At 48.5% G+C, this 20,995-nt stretch overlaps 1 long non-coding RNA gene across 1 annotated transcript; it reads left to right on the top strand.

Annotated features, from left to right (window-relative positions):
* Positions 1-6,812: 6,812 nt before the first annotated feature.
* LOC101434944 (uncharacterized) lies at positions 6,813-19,168 on the top strand. Its single transcript, XR_011647766.1, has 4 exons — positions 6,813-6,960; positions 14,708-14,752; positions 15,531-15,647; positions 18,690-19,168. It is a non-coding gene; the product is annotated as an uncharacterized lncRNA (long non-coding RNA).
* The last annotated feature ends 1,827 nt before the right edge of the window (positions 19,169-20,995 follow it).

Raw genomic sequence — 20,995 nt, 5'->3', positions numbered from 1 at the left:
ACTATTAAACAATTTTTCTTTTTTTTTAAGATTTATTTTATTTATTTCTCTCCCTTCCCCCCATTATCTACTCTCTGTATCCATTTGCTGTGTGTTCTTCTGCATCTGCTTGCATTATCCGGTGGCATTGGGAAACTGCCTCTTTTTTGTTGCATCAACTTGGTGCATCAGCTCTCCGTGTGTGCGGCACCACTGCTGGGTGGGCTGCACTTTTTTCATGCAGGGCAGCTCTCCTTATGGAGTGCACTCCTATGTAGGGGTGCCCCTCTGTGGCATGGCACTCCTTGTGAACAACAGCACTGTGTGTGGGCCAGCTCACCACATGGGTCAGGAGGCCCTGGGGATCGAACCCTGAACCCTCCATATGGTAGGCAGATGCTCTATCAGTTGAGCCACATCTGCTTCCCCCTATCTTTTATTACAGAAAATGTTAAACATATCTAGCAGTAGAAAGAATAATACAGTGGGTCCCATGTGTCCTTTCATTCTGCATGAACAATTACTCAAATTTTCCAATGTTTCATCTCTTTTTCTTTTCTTTTCTTATTACTGGACTGTTTCTTGAGAAATCCAACCTATCACTTTTTCTTAAACACTTCAGTATATATCCATAAACAATAACCTTTTTCTGTTTTATCTAACCAGACTGCCATTATTACAACTAAAAAAATTAATCATTATTCCTTATGTTTATCTAATACCTAGTCCATAGTCTAAATTTCTTATGGTATCTCAAAAAATATCTTTTTAACTATTGATTTGTTTGAATCAGGATCCAAAGTCCACACATTACTTTTAAGTGCTATGTTTAGATGTTTAGTTTCTTATTCTGTAACTGTACCCCTTCCCTCACCTAGTTTTCATATCATCAGTTTACTGGAGAAATTGGGTCAGTTGTTCTGTACAGTGCCCCACATTTTTTTATTTGTTGTTATTTAATTTGCTTTTCTATTTCTCTCTTTCCTATCATGCTGAAAATTGGATCCAGAAACTTGTGTAGTTTTGGGTTGAATTTTTCAGTCAAAGATACTTCACAGGTGGTGCTATTTCCTTTGCTTCATACCATAAAATCTGGTTTTCCCCTTTTATCAATGATGATTAAAGATTGATCAGTGGGCTCCTTTATTATCAGCCTGATGCCTTCATTATACAGTTTCCCACTGTATGAATCAGCCCTCTCCAGAGAACTACTACTGACAACACACAGCATTTATAGTTATTATATATATATTTATTTATATTATAAATACAATATCTATACATGTTATATGCTTATATATTATTTTATATTATGTATATATATCAATGTATTATAGGAATTGGCTCATGTGACCATGAGGCTAGGAACTTCGAATTCTGGAGGGCAGGTTGAAAGCTGGAAACTCTGATAAAGGTGATTATGAAGGCTGATAATTCCATATTCCCTGGGGAAGCTGATGGAAGTAGGGGCAGAAATTCTTTCTGGTTTCTGAAAATTTTTTTTTCTGGCTTTTAAAATCTCCAGCTGATTGCATGAGGAGAATCCCCACATTGCTGAGAGCAAATCACCTTTGTTGGTTGTAGATGCAATCAACTGCTGATGTAATCAACTGGCTGTAGCTGCAAACTCAGCTACAAAATTCCCTCATGCTAATAACCAGGCCAGTTATTGCTTGACTGCTGCGACATGCACGGGTGAACAGAGAAGCTGAGGGGAGGCAACAGGAGCTTAAGAAAGACACACAAAGACAAGTTTAGAGGGGACCAGGTGGGCCAGGGCTAGCTGTAGCTGATGGCAAAGCCAAGGCCCCGAGCTGGCACCACAAGCTCTATTTAAAGCAGTTAACTAGGTCATTGTTCTCAGAGCAGGGGCTATCAGGCATGAAGTTCTTTGAGGAGGGTTTTTTTAGAGTTCCTTCTTATCAGGACATCAGCTCCTTTCTGCTTCCCTGCAGGTACAGACATGGTTGGCCACATCCTCACCTCTCTGAGCACCTTGATCCTCCCTAACAATGTGGCTTGAACACACACATTGCTTCGGTGACCACCTACACTTGACCACACAACTGGACACCATAACCTAAATAACTTAACACATTAGCTTGACCATCACACCCACCCACTGTCACTTAATGGATTTAGTGTCTGTTCTAATGTTGTGATTGTTGTGTCTATCTATTTTTTTTATTAGGAGTTACAAATAAAAAATCCTAATGCCATCACTCCTTCTACATTAACTCATATTTTCATATAAAGAAGAAATCTCTCCCATTAGCTGTTTGTTTATGCTGAAATAAGGCTTATACAGAAAAAGCAAAATAAATGCTTTTTTATAGAAGAAATGGTGGACCAGTTTGTTTAGTTTATGAACTTATACATTTTTAAAAATATTTGGTGTGCCCCAATCTGTTGCATTCCTAATAAGCTCTGCGTTTTCAACAAAAGCCTTTTTTTAATAAGTGTGCTATTTTAATGTATTTACAGGCTATTTTCCCCCTTCTCTCCACCTCAGTGAAAAAATGTTTCCAAGGTGGAGTGAAGAAAGTGTGGATGTTGCTATGCTTCTCAGCTGTGGGGAGTCAATGGTTAACATGTTGTACAGCTGATGCCCTGTCTCAGTGAGTGAATGGCCCAAGAGTCCCAAGAAGAAATCTCTTTCACTGAGATTGGGGCCCTGTGTTGGTTTGAGTCTTTTGTGGGCCATGAGAAAATTATGTTCTTAAACTGAACCTGTTTTGAGCCTTTGATTAGATTAGATCCATTAAGAACCATTTAGTTAGATTGCTCCAGTAGGCATAGCCCAGGGTGGGTCTTAATCCTCTTACTGGCACCCTTCATAAACAGAGGAAGCCTCAGACACAGAAAAGAGCTTCAGAGACAGAGAGGGGCCTCCAGAAGTAGAAGTTAATGAACCTGTGTGAGGGAAAAGCCACAGATGGCACAGCCCAAAGCAGAACTGGCAAGGAGGTCCAGAGGAGAGGGGAAAGGCCAGCCAATGCCACCATCATGCCCTGCCATGTGTCTGATCACCCACAGGTGAGCTCAGGGAGAAAGTGAGCCAGCAAGAGAAAGCAGAGCCTGGAAGAGCTGCCATTCCATGTGGCAGGAGTCCAGGATTGCCAGGAGCCAAGCTTTGGGGAGAAACCTTCATCTGATGCCTTGATTTGGACATTTTTTCCAGCCTTGCAACTGTAAGCTTCAAGCCTAATAAATCCCATTGTAAAAGCCACCCCATTTCTAGTATATTGCTTCCAGCAGCTTTTAGCAAACTAAAATCCCCCCACCCCCCATAGGTATTTGGTACACCTTTCAGCAGGAGTACTGTGGTACCTGAACCAAGTCATTTACCCTTACTACATCTCAGCTTTATAATAAAACTAGGTGGTTGGAACTCAAAGGAAGCCCGTGAGTTCATGAGAACTCATGATAAACATCTCTAGTGTGCCATCAAGATGAGCTGAAGCCACAGCTAAGGTGACACGAAGACTGTCTTGTTTGGTTTCTCTCCATGAGTCTCTCCAAGCTTATATTCTGTCCAGTTGTCAGGAGCCAAGGCACTGGATTCCAGCTGCAATGTGGATATGCACCTCTTAAGATCCTGCAGAGTGCTCCAAGTTCCTTCAGCTGGTAGCCACCCCTCCAAGGCATTTGTTCTCTTCTGAGCCATCAGCATAGGGGTGCCACATTCATGTCTGGCTTGTGCCAGAGCAGTGCCCAGTGAGACCCCAAGTGGAGCTCTAAGCACCAGCATGAGGCTGTTCCCATGATGCTGGATGGGACTAGAAGGTACACATCTCACACCACTGATGTCATTTGATAAAGAGACTGACCTGCTGCACAGTTAAGCCATGCCTGGTTTGCACCCTTGTACTATTAATTTTCCTTCTTCGATAGTGGGATTTTCCAGTCTTCTTTTAGCTTTGCCTTCCCTTGCCACAGAACTTTGCAAGCAGACATTGCAGACTTGGGGAATGTAATCAGATTAGGTTCTTTGACCTCACATTCCACTCATGCACCTGGAATGCTTGATAGGATCATGTAGAAGAGATATTTGAACAGGAGAGAAACTAAAACCTCCTAATTGAAACTAGTGAAGTTTGCCTTACCTGTTGCTTCTCTCTTGATGCCCTGCCTGCATTCTCTTGGTCTCCCATGTGATTCAGCCCCCTCATTGAGGCTTTTGAAAATAACTTGTTGCCAGTAGATGTTCGTGTCTTTCATTCTCTTTCCCAGGACTTCTCTGATGCCCGAGGGGATACCCAAAGGGAGCCTGCACAGCACTCAGCAGGGATGTTCATGAACCACCCAAGGACAAACCTCAGCCAAGGGGGAATGGGAGTGTGGGAGCTAAATGCTCCTCCAAGTTGATCCTCTGGTGGAAAACTCTGAGAGCCATTTTCTCCACTCCTCAGAAAGCTCCGATCAGCGTCAAGCTCCAGTTCCTCCATGGGACCTTGACAGTGTCCTCCCAGGCTCTCACTCCTGCTCCCTGGACTTACTTTCTGTAGCAGTGTGATATAGTTATGAATTCCATGATTAGGTTATGATCGGGCTTTGACTGGGCCATGTCATTAGGGTGTTGAGTCCCCACCCACCCACCAAGGGGACTCACAGATAAAAGGCATGGCAAAAGACAGAGTTGAGGGTTTTTGATGTTGGAGTCTGATGCTGAAGACTTAAGGTGGAGCCCCAGGAAGTAACCTCAGGAAGGAAAGAGAAGCCAGACCCAAGAAGAAGCAAGCCTTCAGAAGAAAGGAACCTTGAACCCAGAGAAGCAAGACCCTGGAAAGGAGGAACCCAGGAAGCCTGAACCCTCACAGCCATCAGCAGTCATCTTCTTCCAACACATGGAAACAGACTTCGGTGAGGGAAATAACTTATGCTTTATGGCCTGGTATCTGTAGGCTTCTACCCCAAATAAATATCCTTCATAAAAACCAACTAATTTCCAGTATTTTGCATCAGCACCCCTTTGGCTGACTAAGGAACCTCATGAACCCTCCCTCATATCAGCCACCGCTTTCAGCAGGAGCCACAGCCACAGCAGCAGAGTTCGTACTTAGCATCAATATTAGCTGAGTACCTACTGTAGGCCAGATGAGCCATCAGTGATGACAGAGATGTACTGTGCCCCCAGAGCTGCCACCCAAGTTCAGAACAAAATGCCACCTGAAATTGAAGCTACAGGGTCACATCAAGATAGTGCATTAAAATTTTTTTTACAATGAAATGATTTGTCTCAAATTCCATCTGAATTCTCCAGATAATTGGTGCCATTTACTTCCAGATTCCCATATATGATACCCGATCACCTATGCAAGTTAATCTGTGGCCTGTAGTGATTCCCCTGTCCTGTCGATAAGATAGTTTGGAGAGGTAGCTGGAGATTATAAAAGCTTTTTTTTTTTTACCTAGAGAAAACAAAACATTTGCTGGTGCTTTCATGAGGGTCTCTGCCCACGGGGGAAGGATGAGAGACTTCTCATGAGAAGGAGAGGTGGAACTATGTCTCTTAAGCTCCAGGGACAACGTCTCCAAGTGGTCCCTGAGGTTGATGAGCCCCCGGGAGCGTGGGGGCACGGGAGACTGGTACCTCGCTCTGGCCAACACATGAGGGACACATCTGCTCTGACTGGAGCAGAAAGATGGGTGAGAAGGGCAATCAAAGCATGGGCGGCCACGTCAGAGACACATGGTACTGCATAGTGCTGTCTGAAATCCTGCCCAAGGGACCTCTGGACCCCGAAGGCCACCTCAGCAGAGAGGTGCTTTGACTGAAGGGGCGTCCTACGACACAAGCCTGCATCAAGGACCTGCAGGCAAGAAGCCTCCGAAGAGGGGTGCTCCTTGGTCATTACCTGAGACCGCCCCCTCCCCTGCCTGCCTGTCATCTGCAGTCCCTACTGGCTTCCCCTTCTGGAAGCTGCACCGTCCTCGTCCTCCCTTTCTACAGCCCGCACATCAATGGGCTCGGCCTCAGGGCCACCACAGATGCTCTTCCCTCTGCCTGGAACGACCCACGGTCTCCCGGATTTCACAAGTCCGGCTCCTCATTATCGTTTGTGTTTCAGGCCAACCTTCCTAGAGCCGCCCTGGTTAAAGTATTCCCGAGCCTGTTTTGTTCCCCTTTTCATTTTATTGATACACACACACACATATCTCAGGCTTTCAAGTTGAGTTAACTTTCAACAAACGTAACACACCTTTTGAACCAGCATTCGGCTCAAGAAACAGGAGAGCGCTCCGGAACAGCTGTTTTGCCAGATTCCACGTGGTTCGATTCGATTCATGCTGCTGCACACCGGCATCAGGGGTGACTGAGGCCCTGAAATACGGTTCCCTGCATGTTGACCGATGCTGCGGCGGACACACTAGGTTAATATACGGTGGCGTTGAATTCCACCTGCGTCTTCCACTTCTGGTCCGTGGCTCCTGGAGGGTTTCAGAAGCCCCGCGTGGGCGGCCTGTACTTCCCTGCTTGGGCCCCTCCGCGAGGGCGAGGGCAAGGGCGAGGGCGAGGGCAAGGGCGAGGGCAAGGGCAAGAGCAAGCAGGCGGGGGTGCGCCGGGGGGTCTGCACCTGCCCAGCAGACGGGGCTCCTCGCGTCCCAAGTGGGCGCTCCAGGGACCCGAAGGGAGACGGGAGGGCGCAGCCCCATCCCGAGTCCAGCTGCTCCGGCCGCCCTGCGTCCCCCGCCGTGCGCCCTCCACGCTGCTCCCCGCGCCCTGCGCCCCCTGCACTGCGCGCCCCCCGCTCTGCGCCCCCCGCCCTGCTCCACCCAGCTTTGTAATGCGAGGCCGCGGTTGCCCGGCAACCACCGAACGCGGGAGCCGGGCCGCCGGGCAGGAGGACTCGTTCGAGTTCCCCGGCCGGGCGGGACGACAATACCTCGGCCGAGAAGCTGGAAGAGGGAGGCCTGGAGGACGAGGAGGAGATCACCGCCGCCACGCTGCGGGGCAAGCCCCGGCCGCCGACCGTCTCGGTACTGTCCGCCTTCAGCTACGTCCCACCGCGGCCCCTGGACCCCAAGGAGCACAGCTACTACTCCCGCCAGGCCCGGGGGAGGCGCGGGGGCGGCGCCGGGTGAGGGGCGGGGCCGGGGCGGGGCCGCAAGCGAGGGGCGAGGTTAGGGATTGGGGGCCGGGCTGGGGCGGGGCTGGGGGTGGGGCTGCAAGCGAGGGGCGAGGTTAGGGGCTGAGGGCGGGGCTGGGGCGTGGCTGGGGCGGGCTGCAAACGGGGAGAGAGGTTAGGGGCTGGGGGCGGGGTTAGGGACTGGGGGCGGGGCTAGGGGCTGGGGGCGGGGCTGGGGCAGTGCTCAAGCGGTGGGGGGGAAGGTTTAGGGACTGGGGTGGGGCTGCGGCGGACTTCGCAGCCGGGAGGGTTGGGGGCGGGGGGCTGTGCCACCCAGAACGGGGACTGGAGATCCAGCTGCACCGCGTGGAAGGAGTCTGGGGACCCGGCAGGGTGTGGGGCGGAGCCCGGGCAGCCTGGGGGATACTTCTGGGGGTGGGAGCAGACAGCACACTGGGAAAGGGCTCCCGGGAAGGTCGAGTGGGTGGGGGAGAAGAAGGGAATGCTCCCCGGGGAGGAGGACTGGATGGGGCGCCCGGGGTGGAGGGAGCAGGGGCTCCTCGGCGGAGTCGGTGGGAAGGGCGCCTGGACCCGGGAGAGCAGAGCTTCTAGTACTGCGAGACACAGTGACACCCACCCTCCGGAGCTGGAGGGGCCTCGCGGCTACCCGGGGGTGCACAGACAGTCTGGAAAGGGCGCGCCGAGGCTGTGCAGCGTGTGGGTGCGGCCCCCTGAGCGGTCCGCGCGGTGGTCCCCAGGCCGTGAGGAAGAAGCCAGGCCGACGGCGTTCCTGGGCCCGGGTAACCCTCGGGCCGCACTCCCACCCACCAAGGAGAACCAGGATTAGGTCTGCACTATCTGGCGCCGCTGCTCTGGGAAGGTGTGCGTGGTGGGAAGAGCTCGAGGTGTCAGGCAGCCAAAGCCGCCAAGAGAGGGCGGAAGGAAGGAAGGGAAGCTTGTTGAGAGTTGTCCAGGTCACCCATTCCTTTCTTTTCAACATTGTTTCTGTAGTCCCCAGGGCGTCCCCGGGAATCTGATTAGATAAGAGCCTTGGTTGGGGTCCCTAAGCCTGGCAGACAGCTGGGCACCTGGGCTATCCCTCAGCCCTCCTGGTGGGATGGGACGGCCATAATAGGGGTGCCTCACTCTTCAGGCTGCTGTCACAAGTGCCACAGTTGGGTGGCTAAAAACACCAGAAACCGGGCTCTCAGCCCTGCAGGCTGAAGCCACAAGTGCGTGGGCCGGTGCTGGTGGGTCCGCCCTGGCCGCTCTGCTCCTGGCGCTTGGCCAGCAAGCCGTGGGTTTCAGGGCCTCCTCAGTGGCCCTGGGGCCTGCTCTGTCTCTCTTCCCATGGCGTCCTCCCCTCTTGTCTGTCTGTGCCCACACCCCCCTTCTAAAGACACCAGCTGTACTGGACTAAGGGCCCACCCACTGCGATGGGTCTCATTCAATTTAAATGATTCCGTTCACAATAATGCTTTTGCAAAAAGTACCCAGGTACCCGGGATTAGGACTTCAAGGTATCTTTTTGGGGGACACAGTTCAACCCATAGCACAAAATACAGATCCACTTGGAAAGGAAGTTAATGGTGTATAAAATAACCCCACAAAATGCCTCCTTCCTCTCCTCCTAGCCGCCCACAGTGAGTGGCACGCAGGTAAGTCCCCAGTTCAGGTCAGCTCTCACTGGAGTACCGGTGGGAGGCTTCTGACTCTCAGGAGCTTCACTTCACACACAGAAGCAGAGTTTGCAGTTGAAGCAACGTGGCCCTCAGCCTGCCCCCAAGTCGTCTCTTGAATCTGAGGCCCCCTCTGTCTGGCTTCGAGCATGTGGAAGGACTGGAGGGAGGGAGGAAGGAAGGTCTCTTGACACCGTACCTGTCTCTGCTGGCCATTAAAACAGGAGTGGGGTGGAACGGAAGGGGTCCCAACCTTCTGCAACACACACCTCATTTTTTTTTTCCTGTGAGCAATAGGTTTTAAACAACTGTAAATAGTTTCACTTACTAAGTGGGCTTTACATTTTAAGTATACAGTACCTATGATACTGCCAGTGAGTTGATGGCCTTCGTGAGATAATAGCCAAAAAGCCAGGATCTTGGTGTATGCAGTTGTTCTATGCCACTTTATTGAGAGAATATAAAATTTGCCTGGATTTTTGGAATAACAAAGACAGCTCACACTACACCGTTTGTACCTTTGAGGAGTCCCTTTCCATAGCACCCTAAGGTGGACTGTAGACTGCTCCTCAATGGGGTGTCACTGATGTAAGGCACCGCTGAGGACTGCGCAGTGGGGAATGTGGTGGAAAAGCAGAGCAGAACCCCTGCCCCCTGCAGGCCAGGACCAGGAGGGAGAAGGGCAGAGTGAGCCTGAAGACTCAGTTTCTCCTTCCTGAATTTGGCGGTCTGATAAGTGGCCTCACCTTCCAGGGCTGACTGAACAAGGGCCAGAGAGGGGCCCTGAGGTAGGAAGTGACCTGGGCTCTGTCTTTTGGAGAGAAATCAGGAAGGAGCCATAAGTATGCCTCTCTATAGGACAGGGTGGCACACTAAGGCCCGTGGACCAAATCTGGCCCCCTGCCTGTTTTGATAAAGTTTTTTAAGAACACAGTCACACTCATTCATTTTCCCATCATCCAGTCTAGGATGTCGGGGCTGAGTGATTGCAACAGAACCCACGAGGCAGGAGAGTTCCCACCTGGCCCTCCACAGAGAAAGTCTCCAACTCCTGCTCGCATGCCTTACTGCCTCCTGGAAAAATGGGAAGTGTGTTTAGAACACATTCATTCAAATGGGATTTTATGTATTTAAAGCATTTCAGGGCAGACTTGATTAGCTGGGGTCACAGGCAAATTCAGGTCCTGAGGCTTTGGGTATGACAAAAGGAAATGATGCCACCAAAATAAATGTTAATTAAAATCTAAAGAAAAGAGCCTTAAAAGCACAAAGAACAGCAAAAGGCATTTCAAAATCCATTTCATGGGTGAGCTAACAATGTTCATGCCACGTTATTGGATTATGGGCACTGGTATCTGATCAGCTCCAGGGCTCCAGGAGCAGTTCCTATAACCTTGGGATCATGGACATAAAGAGAGTGAGTTCTGTAGGACAGGTTTGCTGAAGTACTGAACTGCCCTGAAATTCACTGCAGGTAATTTCAGGCCCTACCAAACCTGATCAAATTACTTCCTAAGTCATTTCCAAGGAGTACAGTTAACAGTAGTCAGTGTGGTGGTTAGCAGCCCAGGCTGAGGAGTCCTGGGTGGAAGTGTCAGCTCCATGTTGACTAGCTGTGGGGGCTTCATGAGTAACAGCCTCTCCATCTCACTTTGCTGTTCTAGGACAGATCAAATGGAACCAACCTCACGGAGCACTTATGAGAATGAATGTAATTAGTGTGCATACAGTGGGCCACAGTGAGCCCTGGGTCCTGGGTCGGTGGAGCTCATTACTGTTATTGGCTTTGGCTAGAGATGGTCAGTGCCCTTTTGCTAAGGGTTGGGTCCAGAGGCCCAAAGTCTTTCCTCCCTGATCCGGTCACTGTAGGAGATGCACATGATAGAAGCTTCAATGTGGGGGCTTAAATGAGTGGTTCTGGGGTGTTGTCATAGCAGCCCAGGCAAACTGAGACAGTGGCTTAATGTAAAGATAGAGTTCCCATGCCAAGGTGTGTGTGTGTGTGTGTGTGTGGCAGGGAGGCTCTACTCCATCCAGTCTCAGCAGCCCAGGTGGAGGGAGGGCCACTGCTCAGCCTGCTGTCCTTTCAGTGTGAAGCCTCGGGAGTCCCTGGCCATGAGTGCTTTCATGCTTCTGACTGAAGAGTTGCATGTAACTCCTTGGTCACATGGAAGCACCTAGCAGAGGAGCAGGGATGATTGGTTACTCCTCTGGGTGGCCAGGAGTGGAGGAGAATGGGCTCTTGGTGCCTTCTACCACTCAGTGGACCCTGAAGAGCCCTCTGGGTTGGGTCTCTGGCTCCCTTTCCCACTGTTGGAAAGCCCATGCTTCTCCTGCCAAGTGCCCTTTCTCAGCCACAGCTCCACCCCAAGGAGCGAGGTCTCCTCCACAGTCTTGTCTATTTCCCACCCCCAGCCCCACCGACCTCAGCAGCCCTCCTTCTGCACTGCCCTCTACTTTGTTCACATCTCAGTTATTTCCTGAGGGAAAACTGATGGTAGACAGCAAGGGCTAAATCAGTATCAGGAAACACTGAATTCAACAATACTCAAAACACAAAGGGCCAGAGGGACATCAGGAGAGAAAGGTAAATGGGGTTTGTTTTGCTCTGTGTTCTAAAAGTAGCATCATGTGTGAAACAGGAAATCCCTTGAAAGATTGTAATAGCAAAATACCAATAAACCCAGAAGCTCTGTTTTGTGAGAGCATCTAAAATTAGATCAGCTTTATTAATAACATTTTGCTTCAACCCATAAAGTAGTGGAAGAAAAAAAGAGAAAAGAAAAATTGATGAAAAAAATAAAGGAAAAGCAGATTTTTCAGTTTGGTTAGTTGTTGGAAACAGATGGTCATGTTACTAACTGAGGCTGGCTGGTGATGAATATTATTTTCTTTATTTTTCTGTGATATAAGAATTCATTTTTGTTCTGCAAAAGTTCAGAATATGCAAAATCCCCACAGAAAAAAACCTGTCTAAGATTTTGATAACATCCACCAGCAGTGCTAAAGAAGGCTATTCTGAGCTATGGTAGGCTCCTGGTAACTAATCCAGGGCTTGGGAGGCAGGCATTGCTGCTTACTCATCGTTCTTACTTTAAAGAGTGTTTTAGACGTGACTAGAAGGAGAAGAAATGGGCATTTTTCTGTCATGTTGCATATCATACTCTACTATGCTGGGTTTCTCCAGCTTAGGGAACAAAATAAAGTACCATTTGCTCACACATTCAGTGTAGGGTGATTGCATGCTCTGTTCTTGAGCCCGTCCTTCCCCTTTAGGATCTTCCTCCCAGAATAAGAACCCTAGGGGTTTGCTCAGCTCAGAAGGGTCAGAGGAAGCACAAGCCCAGCCTTTTCCCTGAGGACCTTCCCTTTCCCTGTTCCCCTGCTGTTAGAGCTGTCCCCTGCTGGCTGACCCATCCCCCGGCTGGGCAGGGCTGGTCCCACCAGGTCCCACCAAGTCCCACCAGAGCACGACCAGGCTGGCCACCCTCTCCACTTTGGCACTAGGTTTCAGGTATGAGGGAGGAGGGTGCCTCCCACCTCTCCACCAGGTGTCTGGAGGCCAGGTCTCTGTTTCTCCCTCCACATATGTGGACTGTGGGCTGGTCCGAGGGACTCAAGCCACAGATCTGACCAGGAGCCCAGCTTCCTTCTAAGTCCTTAATTTACTGGGCCTGTGGGGGTGGCGTAAGAGTGATAGGGAGCACATTATCTTTCTTTCCCACCAGTTGGCCTCAAGTGGGCTGGGCAGTACCTCTACTCAGAGGGGAGGGTCTGGATTTAGAACTTTCCCTGGCAGAAGACCAAGTTCCTCCTTCAGAGAACTGACCTCCCACCATCCCAGCAGAGTGGGTGGGGTGCTCGGGCTTCCTTGGATTCCTGAAGGGCCTTCTGGTCTGGGGGCTTACCTTCAAAGTTTCCTTTAAGAGGACATAACACTCCCAGCTAGAGGCAACACCCAGCCCATCAGCTTCCTATGTGACATATGTTAAAGATAATGAGATCTCTCGATGGTGTATTACATTTTTTAAAGTTTTATTTTATTTTATTTTATTCAAATATCTTTAATTTTATGTAGTGTAGCAGTTTGATATTGTGTATGAATTCCAAAAACAGATATTGGATCATGTTTGCAAACTGGTCTGTTCCTCTGGGCATATTAGATTGTGTTCACTTCAGAGATTTCACTTTTACTTTATTAAATTATGATGGGGGTTTTGAATGGGCATGTCAGTAGGATGTTGAGTCTTCACCCCTTTGGTGGGCAGGGGCTCACCAAGAAAAAGACATGGCAAAGGAAGCAGTTGGAGTTTTGAGTTGGAGCCCTTTGAAGTAAACACACAGGAGAAAAACACAGAGGAATAGAGATGGCTCCATAGACACAGCAGAGGCCCCAGGAAGAGAGCAAGCCTGGTGGTCTACAGCTGACCTTGTGGAGAAAACAGAGCAGCAGAGCCCAGAAAGAAACAAGGCCCAGGGAGAGAGACAGACCTTATGCCAGCCTAAAGCTGAGACCAGAAGCTGGGACCACAGAGCCTGAAGAGGAAGGCTGAACTCTCACAGGGACCGGCAGCCACCTTGCTCCAACATGTAGCAACAGACTTTGGCGAGGGACCTTGTGACTGTAAGCTTCTACCCCAAATAAATCTCCTTTATAAATGCCAACAGATTTCTGGTACTTGGTATCAGTACTCCTTTGGTTGACTAATACATGTAGTCAAAAATGATTGATATTTTTTGTGTGATTTTCCCCATTGCTTGGATGATTAGAAGATTCTTAGAGTTATTTTTTCACTTACTTTTTAAAATCCATCCAGATTTTTCTTTTGTCTACTATGAAATGAGAAGATACAAGTTTATTTTTTCCCCGAAGAGCTATCCAATTTTCACAGTACCAAACACTGAAAACTTTATCACTGGCCATGGGTTGGGCGTCTCTTTAACCTAGGAGTGTATGAGCCATACTGGAGGTGATGCTTTCAGCAAAAACAAAGGCCATGGTGGGCCTTGGCACCCTGTGCCCACACCAGAAGTGGACAAGCTTGAAGGCAGTGATGGGAGGAAGCTCGGGTACAGTGGGCTCCTTCTGGCCAGCGGTGGCACAGGAGCAGAAGCCCTGGGCCTGTGCTGGTAGGTTTTCTGTTCTCCCCTTCCTGTAAAATGACTCAGAGCACAGGCACACCAGGATTTCAGCAGCTGTGTGACAAGTTCCTTTAGCATGGCCATCCTGGAATTCTCAAGAAATTTAAAATAATACTAAGGACTGTCTTGTTGCCCTTAGCAGGGTGGCTGTGGATGACAGCCAGGCTTACTATCTTCTCATCTTCCCCAGAAGGACCAGGTGTCTTGCACAGGATGGAAGGTGTGTGAAGGGTTTGTAGAGGCTCAGCTGAAGCTGCTTTCACCCAGTCTGAGTTCCTGGAGTCAGTGAGGATGGGGGTTACTGGGTTTTCCAACATATTCTGCATCTATGCTTCATTCTTTTAACAGCTGCCTTCTACCTTGTGCCCTGTAGTTGGTAGAAATGCTTCCTAGTGTTACTATCCAGAAGAAAAAAGTAATGTAAAAACAAGCTTAGGCAACCTGGCATTAGATTAGAGACCTGATACTCCCCAAATCCAGTGAGACCAAGTGTCTCAGTTCACTGCTGGGAGGATCTGAGGCAGCCAGAGTGAGCCACAGCTAACCAGGAGGGTTAAAGAACAGCTAGCATGTGCATTTCTTCTTCCTTTATTAGATAATAAGGCAGATGTGCTTTCCCTTTAAGAACAAGCTGGGATGGAAAAAATGGAGGTATTAAAAGATGATACCTCTTTTAATAGCATTGTGTTCTAGACAACGGATGTATGTGAGTGTACAAATATTTTATATTTATCATACACATGTATATATACATATGGATATATATGAGTTATATATGTGTATATATATGAATTACCAAGTATGATAGCTCATGATAAACTATTTTTGTCTCTACAGAGGGATTTGCCTGTACACAGATGACTCTTGGCTACAACATAACAAGTAACTCCTTTTCTGTTACACATTCCTAGGATTCAGGAATGGTTAATTTTGCAAAACAGTACAAGCTTACTAAAGAAAATTTAAGAAATACAGTAGAAGACATGAAGGAGAAAACCAACACACAGCCCGTGCCCCTCGAGACAGAGCACACTGTTTATTACTTTAAGTTTGTGCACAAGTGATGGAGTCAGAGACAAAGAGCTGGGGAGCTGTCCCTGAACAGTGTCAGCTGTTGCATTCAGGGGTTTGTGATCTTATTTGTTAGCTTGGTGAAATATTAGACGGGGCAAGCTGTGGGCCCTGCACCATTTTTGGTATAGCACACAGAGAGTACTCAGTAAATATTTGCAGAATGAATGAATGAATGATTGAATGAATAAATAAATGGATGCTAGGCAGGCCTAAAACAAAAGCAGGGGGCAGGGCACAAATAAGAAAAAGAAGACAAATAAGAAAAAAATAGGAGTGGAGAAGAAATGGAAAAGGAAAAAAATTGAGGGAGCTAAAGTGAGTGGAGAAGAAAAGAGGGCTGTGCCCCATTCCAGGCCCCTTGGCTCCAGGGGCACCTGCCCTTGCTGGGCTGGACCTCAGTTTCCTGCTCTGGGCCACAGCCAGTTCCATTCTAAGGGGAGACCCCCCCAGCCCCCAAATACTTGCTGCAGCCTGGAAACTCTATGCCCCTGCGCTCCATCAGGGACAGATTAGCATCTGTGTTTCATCAGGCTTTAATGACTTAGCTTCAAATAAATGCGTGACTTTCTTTCCTATTTATTCCAAGACAGGTATTGTTTCCCTCTATGACTGCATTTTTAAGAAGAATCTAGATTATAATCAGAAATTGCACCGAGATGACAGAGAACATGCAAAAAGCCTCGGACTTCACATTAACGAGGAGGTAATGTTAAGACGGGAAATCCACCAGCTATTACCAGATTAACATATGGATGTGTGTATTATAATATTGTGTTCAGTTTGCTTTTCATAACTCAGAGAACCTGGCAGCTCTCCTGAGTCATACTGTACCCAGAAGCTATGACTAAGCTATTCTTATAGCTTCTCTCTCTTATCATGTTCCTGTGTGTTAATTGTTATGACTCAGTTGTTTGGTTCTATATAATCAAGCAATAAATGAGAGCAAAACTAAGAGATTCTTTTCCATGGGTAAAATAAGTCTTTGCTTATCTCTGAATTCTGGCTGTCTCGGTTCTTCTTGGGACCCTGGACTCCCAGGGTTGACCCTGCACAAGCAGGACTCCTTCTCCCAGGCTGGTTACCCAGCGAGCATCACCACTGCACATGGAGCAAATCCCTGCTCAGCCTCCCCTGTTTTCTGAGATAGGGGTTTTCATGTAGTCAGCCACATTGGGTGGCATCAGGACAGCAGTGCTCATGGGGAGAGATGGCCAAGGACTGCAGCAGGTCACCTGGGGAGGAGTACAGGACAGGTGGGCTTCTCAGAGGGGGTGGTATGGGACCTGAGGACTCAAGGATGAGGGAGCTGGCTGCATGAAGGGTAGCTCAGGGGTGCCCTGGTCAGATGGAAGGGATTGCGTGGAAGCACCAAGGTGCAACAGCACCTGGCATATGGGGGCAGTGGAGAGGTGAGCTGGAGGCTGAGGCTTGCCTGGCCATGAGGGGGACTCGGGCTGAAGGAAGGAGCTTTGTTCTGGGAGCAGCGGGCAACTCTGAGGGTGTTCCAGCTGGGAAGTGCTGGAGCTGATTCATTTTAATAATCACTGGTCTCACTTTCTCCCAGCCCACCCAATGATGGAAGAGGTTGTTGATGTGGGAGGGTTGGGGTGGGTGGGTTGGGGGTGTATGGGGACCTCATATTTTTTTAATGTAACTTTTAAAAGAAAATAAAGAAGAAAAAGAAGAAAAAAACATTGTTCTGACTGTAGGTGTAGAGTAGCCCATGGGGCAGCCTTGAGTCTAAACAGGAAGAGCAGTCCAGGCAGAGCTGGTGGTGCTAGAGCCCCAGTGGGAGAAGTTGGCTGGCCGGTGTGCTGATGGATCTGGTGTGAGCTGTGGGCAAGAGGAACCCAGGATTGCTTCTATATCTTTCTGCTTGAGTCACTGTGGATGGGGGGGGGGGGGGGGCGGGGAAGGAGTGGAGGATATATTTTACTAAACTGGGGCTGAGGGAGGGGCAAGACCATGTGGTGAATAAAAAGTTGGCTGCCCTGACATTAGGATTCCATGATAAGGACCCTTTTTTTGCTAAGGCTTCAGCCACTCCACCTAAGTTCATCTGTGAAGGTTCTAGCACCTCTTTACAGGCAAAGGTCTATCATTAGAAGAAGGGCAAGATTCTTGGAAAGCTGCTCTCCATCACTGACTCATTCAGGAACAGAGGAGACTTCTGTAAAATAATACCTAATATAAAGTTGACCACTCTTTTGTAAGAGTGTAGGATTATGTAATAAGATGCAGCACAGACATTTAACATTGCAAAAAAGTGTATTCTTTATCAGAACGTACCACACTGCTTCATTGTCACCAGAAAGGGGAAAAGCTAATTATTAAACTTGAAGTAGCCTGAACAACTTTCCATGCTTTCCCAACCCACCTAGTAGAAGCACCTCCATTTATTGAGGATGATTTTTACTGCTCTTTCCCAGGAAATTGCTTCCTGGCATTAGGTCTCAACAGGCCTAACTGCCTGTTGCACTAGGCCCTCCTGCCGCATTTCCACACTGCAGCATTAGCCTCACAAAGTCTGATCTGAGGACAGTGCTTTTAATGTAGGCCAGTTGCTGAGTAGATAGCTTTTATTTAATACATTTGACAGAAATTATAATACACAAGCTTCTAGTGGGAATCATTGGATTTTTGCCTGTTGCTGCTGCTATTTAAGAATGCCACCATGTCATTTTTCACAATAATTTTTATTCTGATGTGAGAGAAAGTGCTGGAGGTACTATGAGGTGTATCATTTTTGTTCACATTCATTCATTCTGAATTTTTCTCTCATGAGAAAAGCATGCCTGGCATTACTTGTATCCATGTAGTCAGCAGATACCTTTTGATCATCTGCTATAAGCTTACTAGGCATAAAGGCCACAAGACAAAAGCCCCTGCCCTCTGAGGGCTTACATTCCCATGAGACAGAAAAATAAAAGGCAAATGCACAGTGAACCTAATTGGAGGCAGTGGCCAGTGGTATGTAGAAAATAAAGCAGTGTAGGGTGAAATGTTAAATGAGTGACGGGGAGTGGGGAGGTGGTGGGGACAGGGGGTCTGCTTTGGCTGAGCTGGGGGGAGTCTGGGAAGAGTGACTTTTGAACTAAGACCTGATGGGAAGGGGACTGAAGGGAGAAGGGGCCACGTTTCCAGGGGGAGGAAACAGAGAAGATGAAGGTCTAGAAGCTGGAAGGAGCCCTATGTGTTTGGGGCAAGAAAGAGGGCCAGGGCTGGAAGAAAGGCGGGCAGGAGGCAGCTGGGAGAGAGGGAAGAGGGGTGGAGGTCATGAAGGTGTGGTCAGAGGGAAGCAGGGCACAGGCCGTAGAGCCTGAAGGCACTGCAAGAGCTTTGCCATCACCTCAGAGGGACCTGAGGACACTGGCGGATTCTGAGCAGAGGGCACAGAGGCTCACATGGTACAGGCACCCTCAGGCTTTGGAGTAGCCTGTAAGGGACCATGGAGGAGGGATGCAGGTGTACCTTGGTGCATCTTGGTGGGTTCAGGTGCGCAGACACACACCTAGTGCACTGTGGCAGGGTGCAGGTGTGCAGGCACCCACCTGGTGCACCTAGGCAGGGTGCAGGTGTGCAGGCACCCACCTAGGGCAATGTGGCAGGGTGCAGGTGTGCAGGCACCCACCTGGTGCACCATGGTGGGGTGTGGGGGTGTGCCTACCTGGCACCCCTTGGTGGAATTCAGGCACCTGCTGCGGCAGACCCCTGCTGACAGGAGCGTCTCCATGATCTCCCACAGGAGGACGAACGGCCCGTTGGGGTGCTGACGTTTTCCACCTATGGGAAGCGCGTCCACCAGCCCATTGAGCCACTGAACTGCGACCATGGCCGAGCCAGCCACGTGAGGGCTGACTTCTACAGGAAGAATGACATTCCCAGCATCAAGGCCCCCGGCTTTGGGCACATTTCTCCAGCCTGAGGTTGCCCCAGGCCCAAAGGCCCAGGGGCCCCTTCCACAGAGAGGAGGGAGCCTGGGGACTTATGTCCCCATTGTGCTGACACCTAGAAACTGCAGTGATGCTTCCGTCCAGCCTTACGGTGGGGACGATGAACATCGAGCAGCTTCCCTAAGGAGCCTCCGTCAGGGCCTGGCAGAACCTTTAAGACGTGGGGGCATCCGGCAGGCTGGTTTTCACATGAGGCTATTTCAGATTAAGTGATGCTGGTACCTCATTCCCTGCGGGCACCTCCATGTCATTAAACCTTTCCCCCACCTTACGTGACTGGGATTTTTTGTTCATGGGCTCCGCATTTGTATTTTGGGAGGGAGTGGAGTTATTTTCATAATAGTCACAGAAGCCACCACTGCCTGATATTATCTCTAGTGTACACAAAACAACCTTTGCCTTTTACTTTCCTCAAGAAGAAATATAAGGAAAGTTACATTTTGGCACAATTGAGCTCCAGATACCTCAATGCACTTTCTCCCCAATGGTCTGAACTGCAAATAATGGAATTTTGTTTACTTGAGGACAAAAATTCTTAGGGAGGAGGGATGGTCCTGGTGTCTGGCATTTTCTGCTGTCACTCCACAAGTGAAAAGCAGCTGAGGTCATGGGGAAAGCATGGACCTTGACATTCACCAGGGTTGGGTGAAATTCTGGCTCCTTCGCTTTCTAGCTCCAAGGTCTGGTGCAAGTCATGTCATCTATTGGAGTCTACATTCCCCCACCTTCACAGCAGGGGATCCTAACCTTGTCTGTGTCTGTGCCTGGCTGGTCTGCCATGACACATACCACAGGCAGCAGGAATTCATTGTCTCAGGGTTTGGAGGCTAGACATGAAATCAAGGGACTGGCAGCCATGCCATCCTGCAGCAGGGTGTCTTACTGGCAGCTCAGCCTCTGCTCATCACATGGCTGTCTGTCTCCTGTGGTCTCCACTTCTGCACAGGGGTCCGTCCATCTGTCCAGATGCTCTCCTTGTGAGGTCTCCAGTCCTCTAGGAGGAAGGTCCTCCTGCCTCAATGTGGTCTCCTCTTAATTAGATCTTTGAGATCCTTCCAAATAGCTCCCACCCACAGAACTGGGAACCAGGACTTGAACATGCCTTGGGAGACATGACTCAGCTCCCATCACCGAGTCTGTGGGGTCCTTGGCAAGCTCCTGGAGTTGGTTATAATACAGGTGGCCCTCCAGCTCACCACCACACTCAGCAAATGTGGTGATGACCAACTTTGGGTGGTTTTCAAAGCAGTCACTTTTAACCTAATTTGGAAATGTTTACTTTGGAGAGAATTTGAAAATTTTTTCAAGTGTTGAGATACCATCTATGTTTTAATGGAGCACTCCCTTGGAAGAGATAATCCCTCATCTATTGTGATTAAATTCTCCAGTTTAGCAGTTGATGGGGAGGTGATTTAATTGATTTCCACCCTGTTCCTCCATCATTGGTTTTATTGTTTTGAATCCCAGGTCATTCTCAAAGGACCTGTGACATGGAATTACTGGTCATTTCAAGGTTGAGTGACTTCTAAATATTTCTTTATTCATTTGAAACCAGCTTTTTCACTATAGGTACCTTTTATTTTTTCAAACAATTAGCAATATTTTATTTAGAATGCCTTTGGATCCATTACATCATATTGGTAATACAATAAGAAAATATATAAAGTTTGGGTTATAGACAATTTTATAAATTACTCTTTCTTCAGTCTCAATTACCAAGAAAAGCAAAGCATCTGTAGGAAATGCCTTCATCTGAAAGTGACTGCAATAAATTAATTTCAAACTTAAGTTATTTTCAGTCACTTTAAAATAGGCCATTAACCTTTTAGTGCTCACTTTTAATAAGCAGGGTTTGAATTGGGCAAGATTTCAAAAGATCTCGCATTTGTTAGGCAGCTAGGGAAATTAAATGTATTTTTGTAGGTGAGATATTTTCAACTTAAAGGGAATAAATAAGCCCATTAAAATCACACCAAACAGAAACATATTCTTTTTTTAAGAAGATTTATTTATTTATTTATCTATCTATTTATTTATTTATTTCTCTCCCCTTCCCACCCCCACCCCGGTTTTCCATTCTCTGTGTCTATTTGCTGTG

This window comes from Dasypus novemcinctus, chromosome 29 (genome assembly GCF_030445035.2).
Source record: "Dasypus novemcinctus isolate mDasNov1 chromosome 29, mDasNov1.1.hap2, whole genome shotgun sequence".
NCBI lineage: Eukaryota > Metazoa > Chordata > Mammalia > Cingulata > Dasypodidae > Dasypus > Dasypus novemcinctus.
This window is presented reverse-complemented; position numbering and strand designations above follow the sequence as displayed.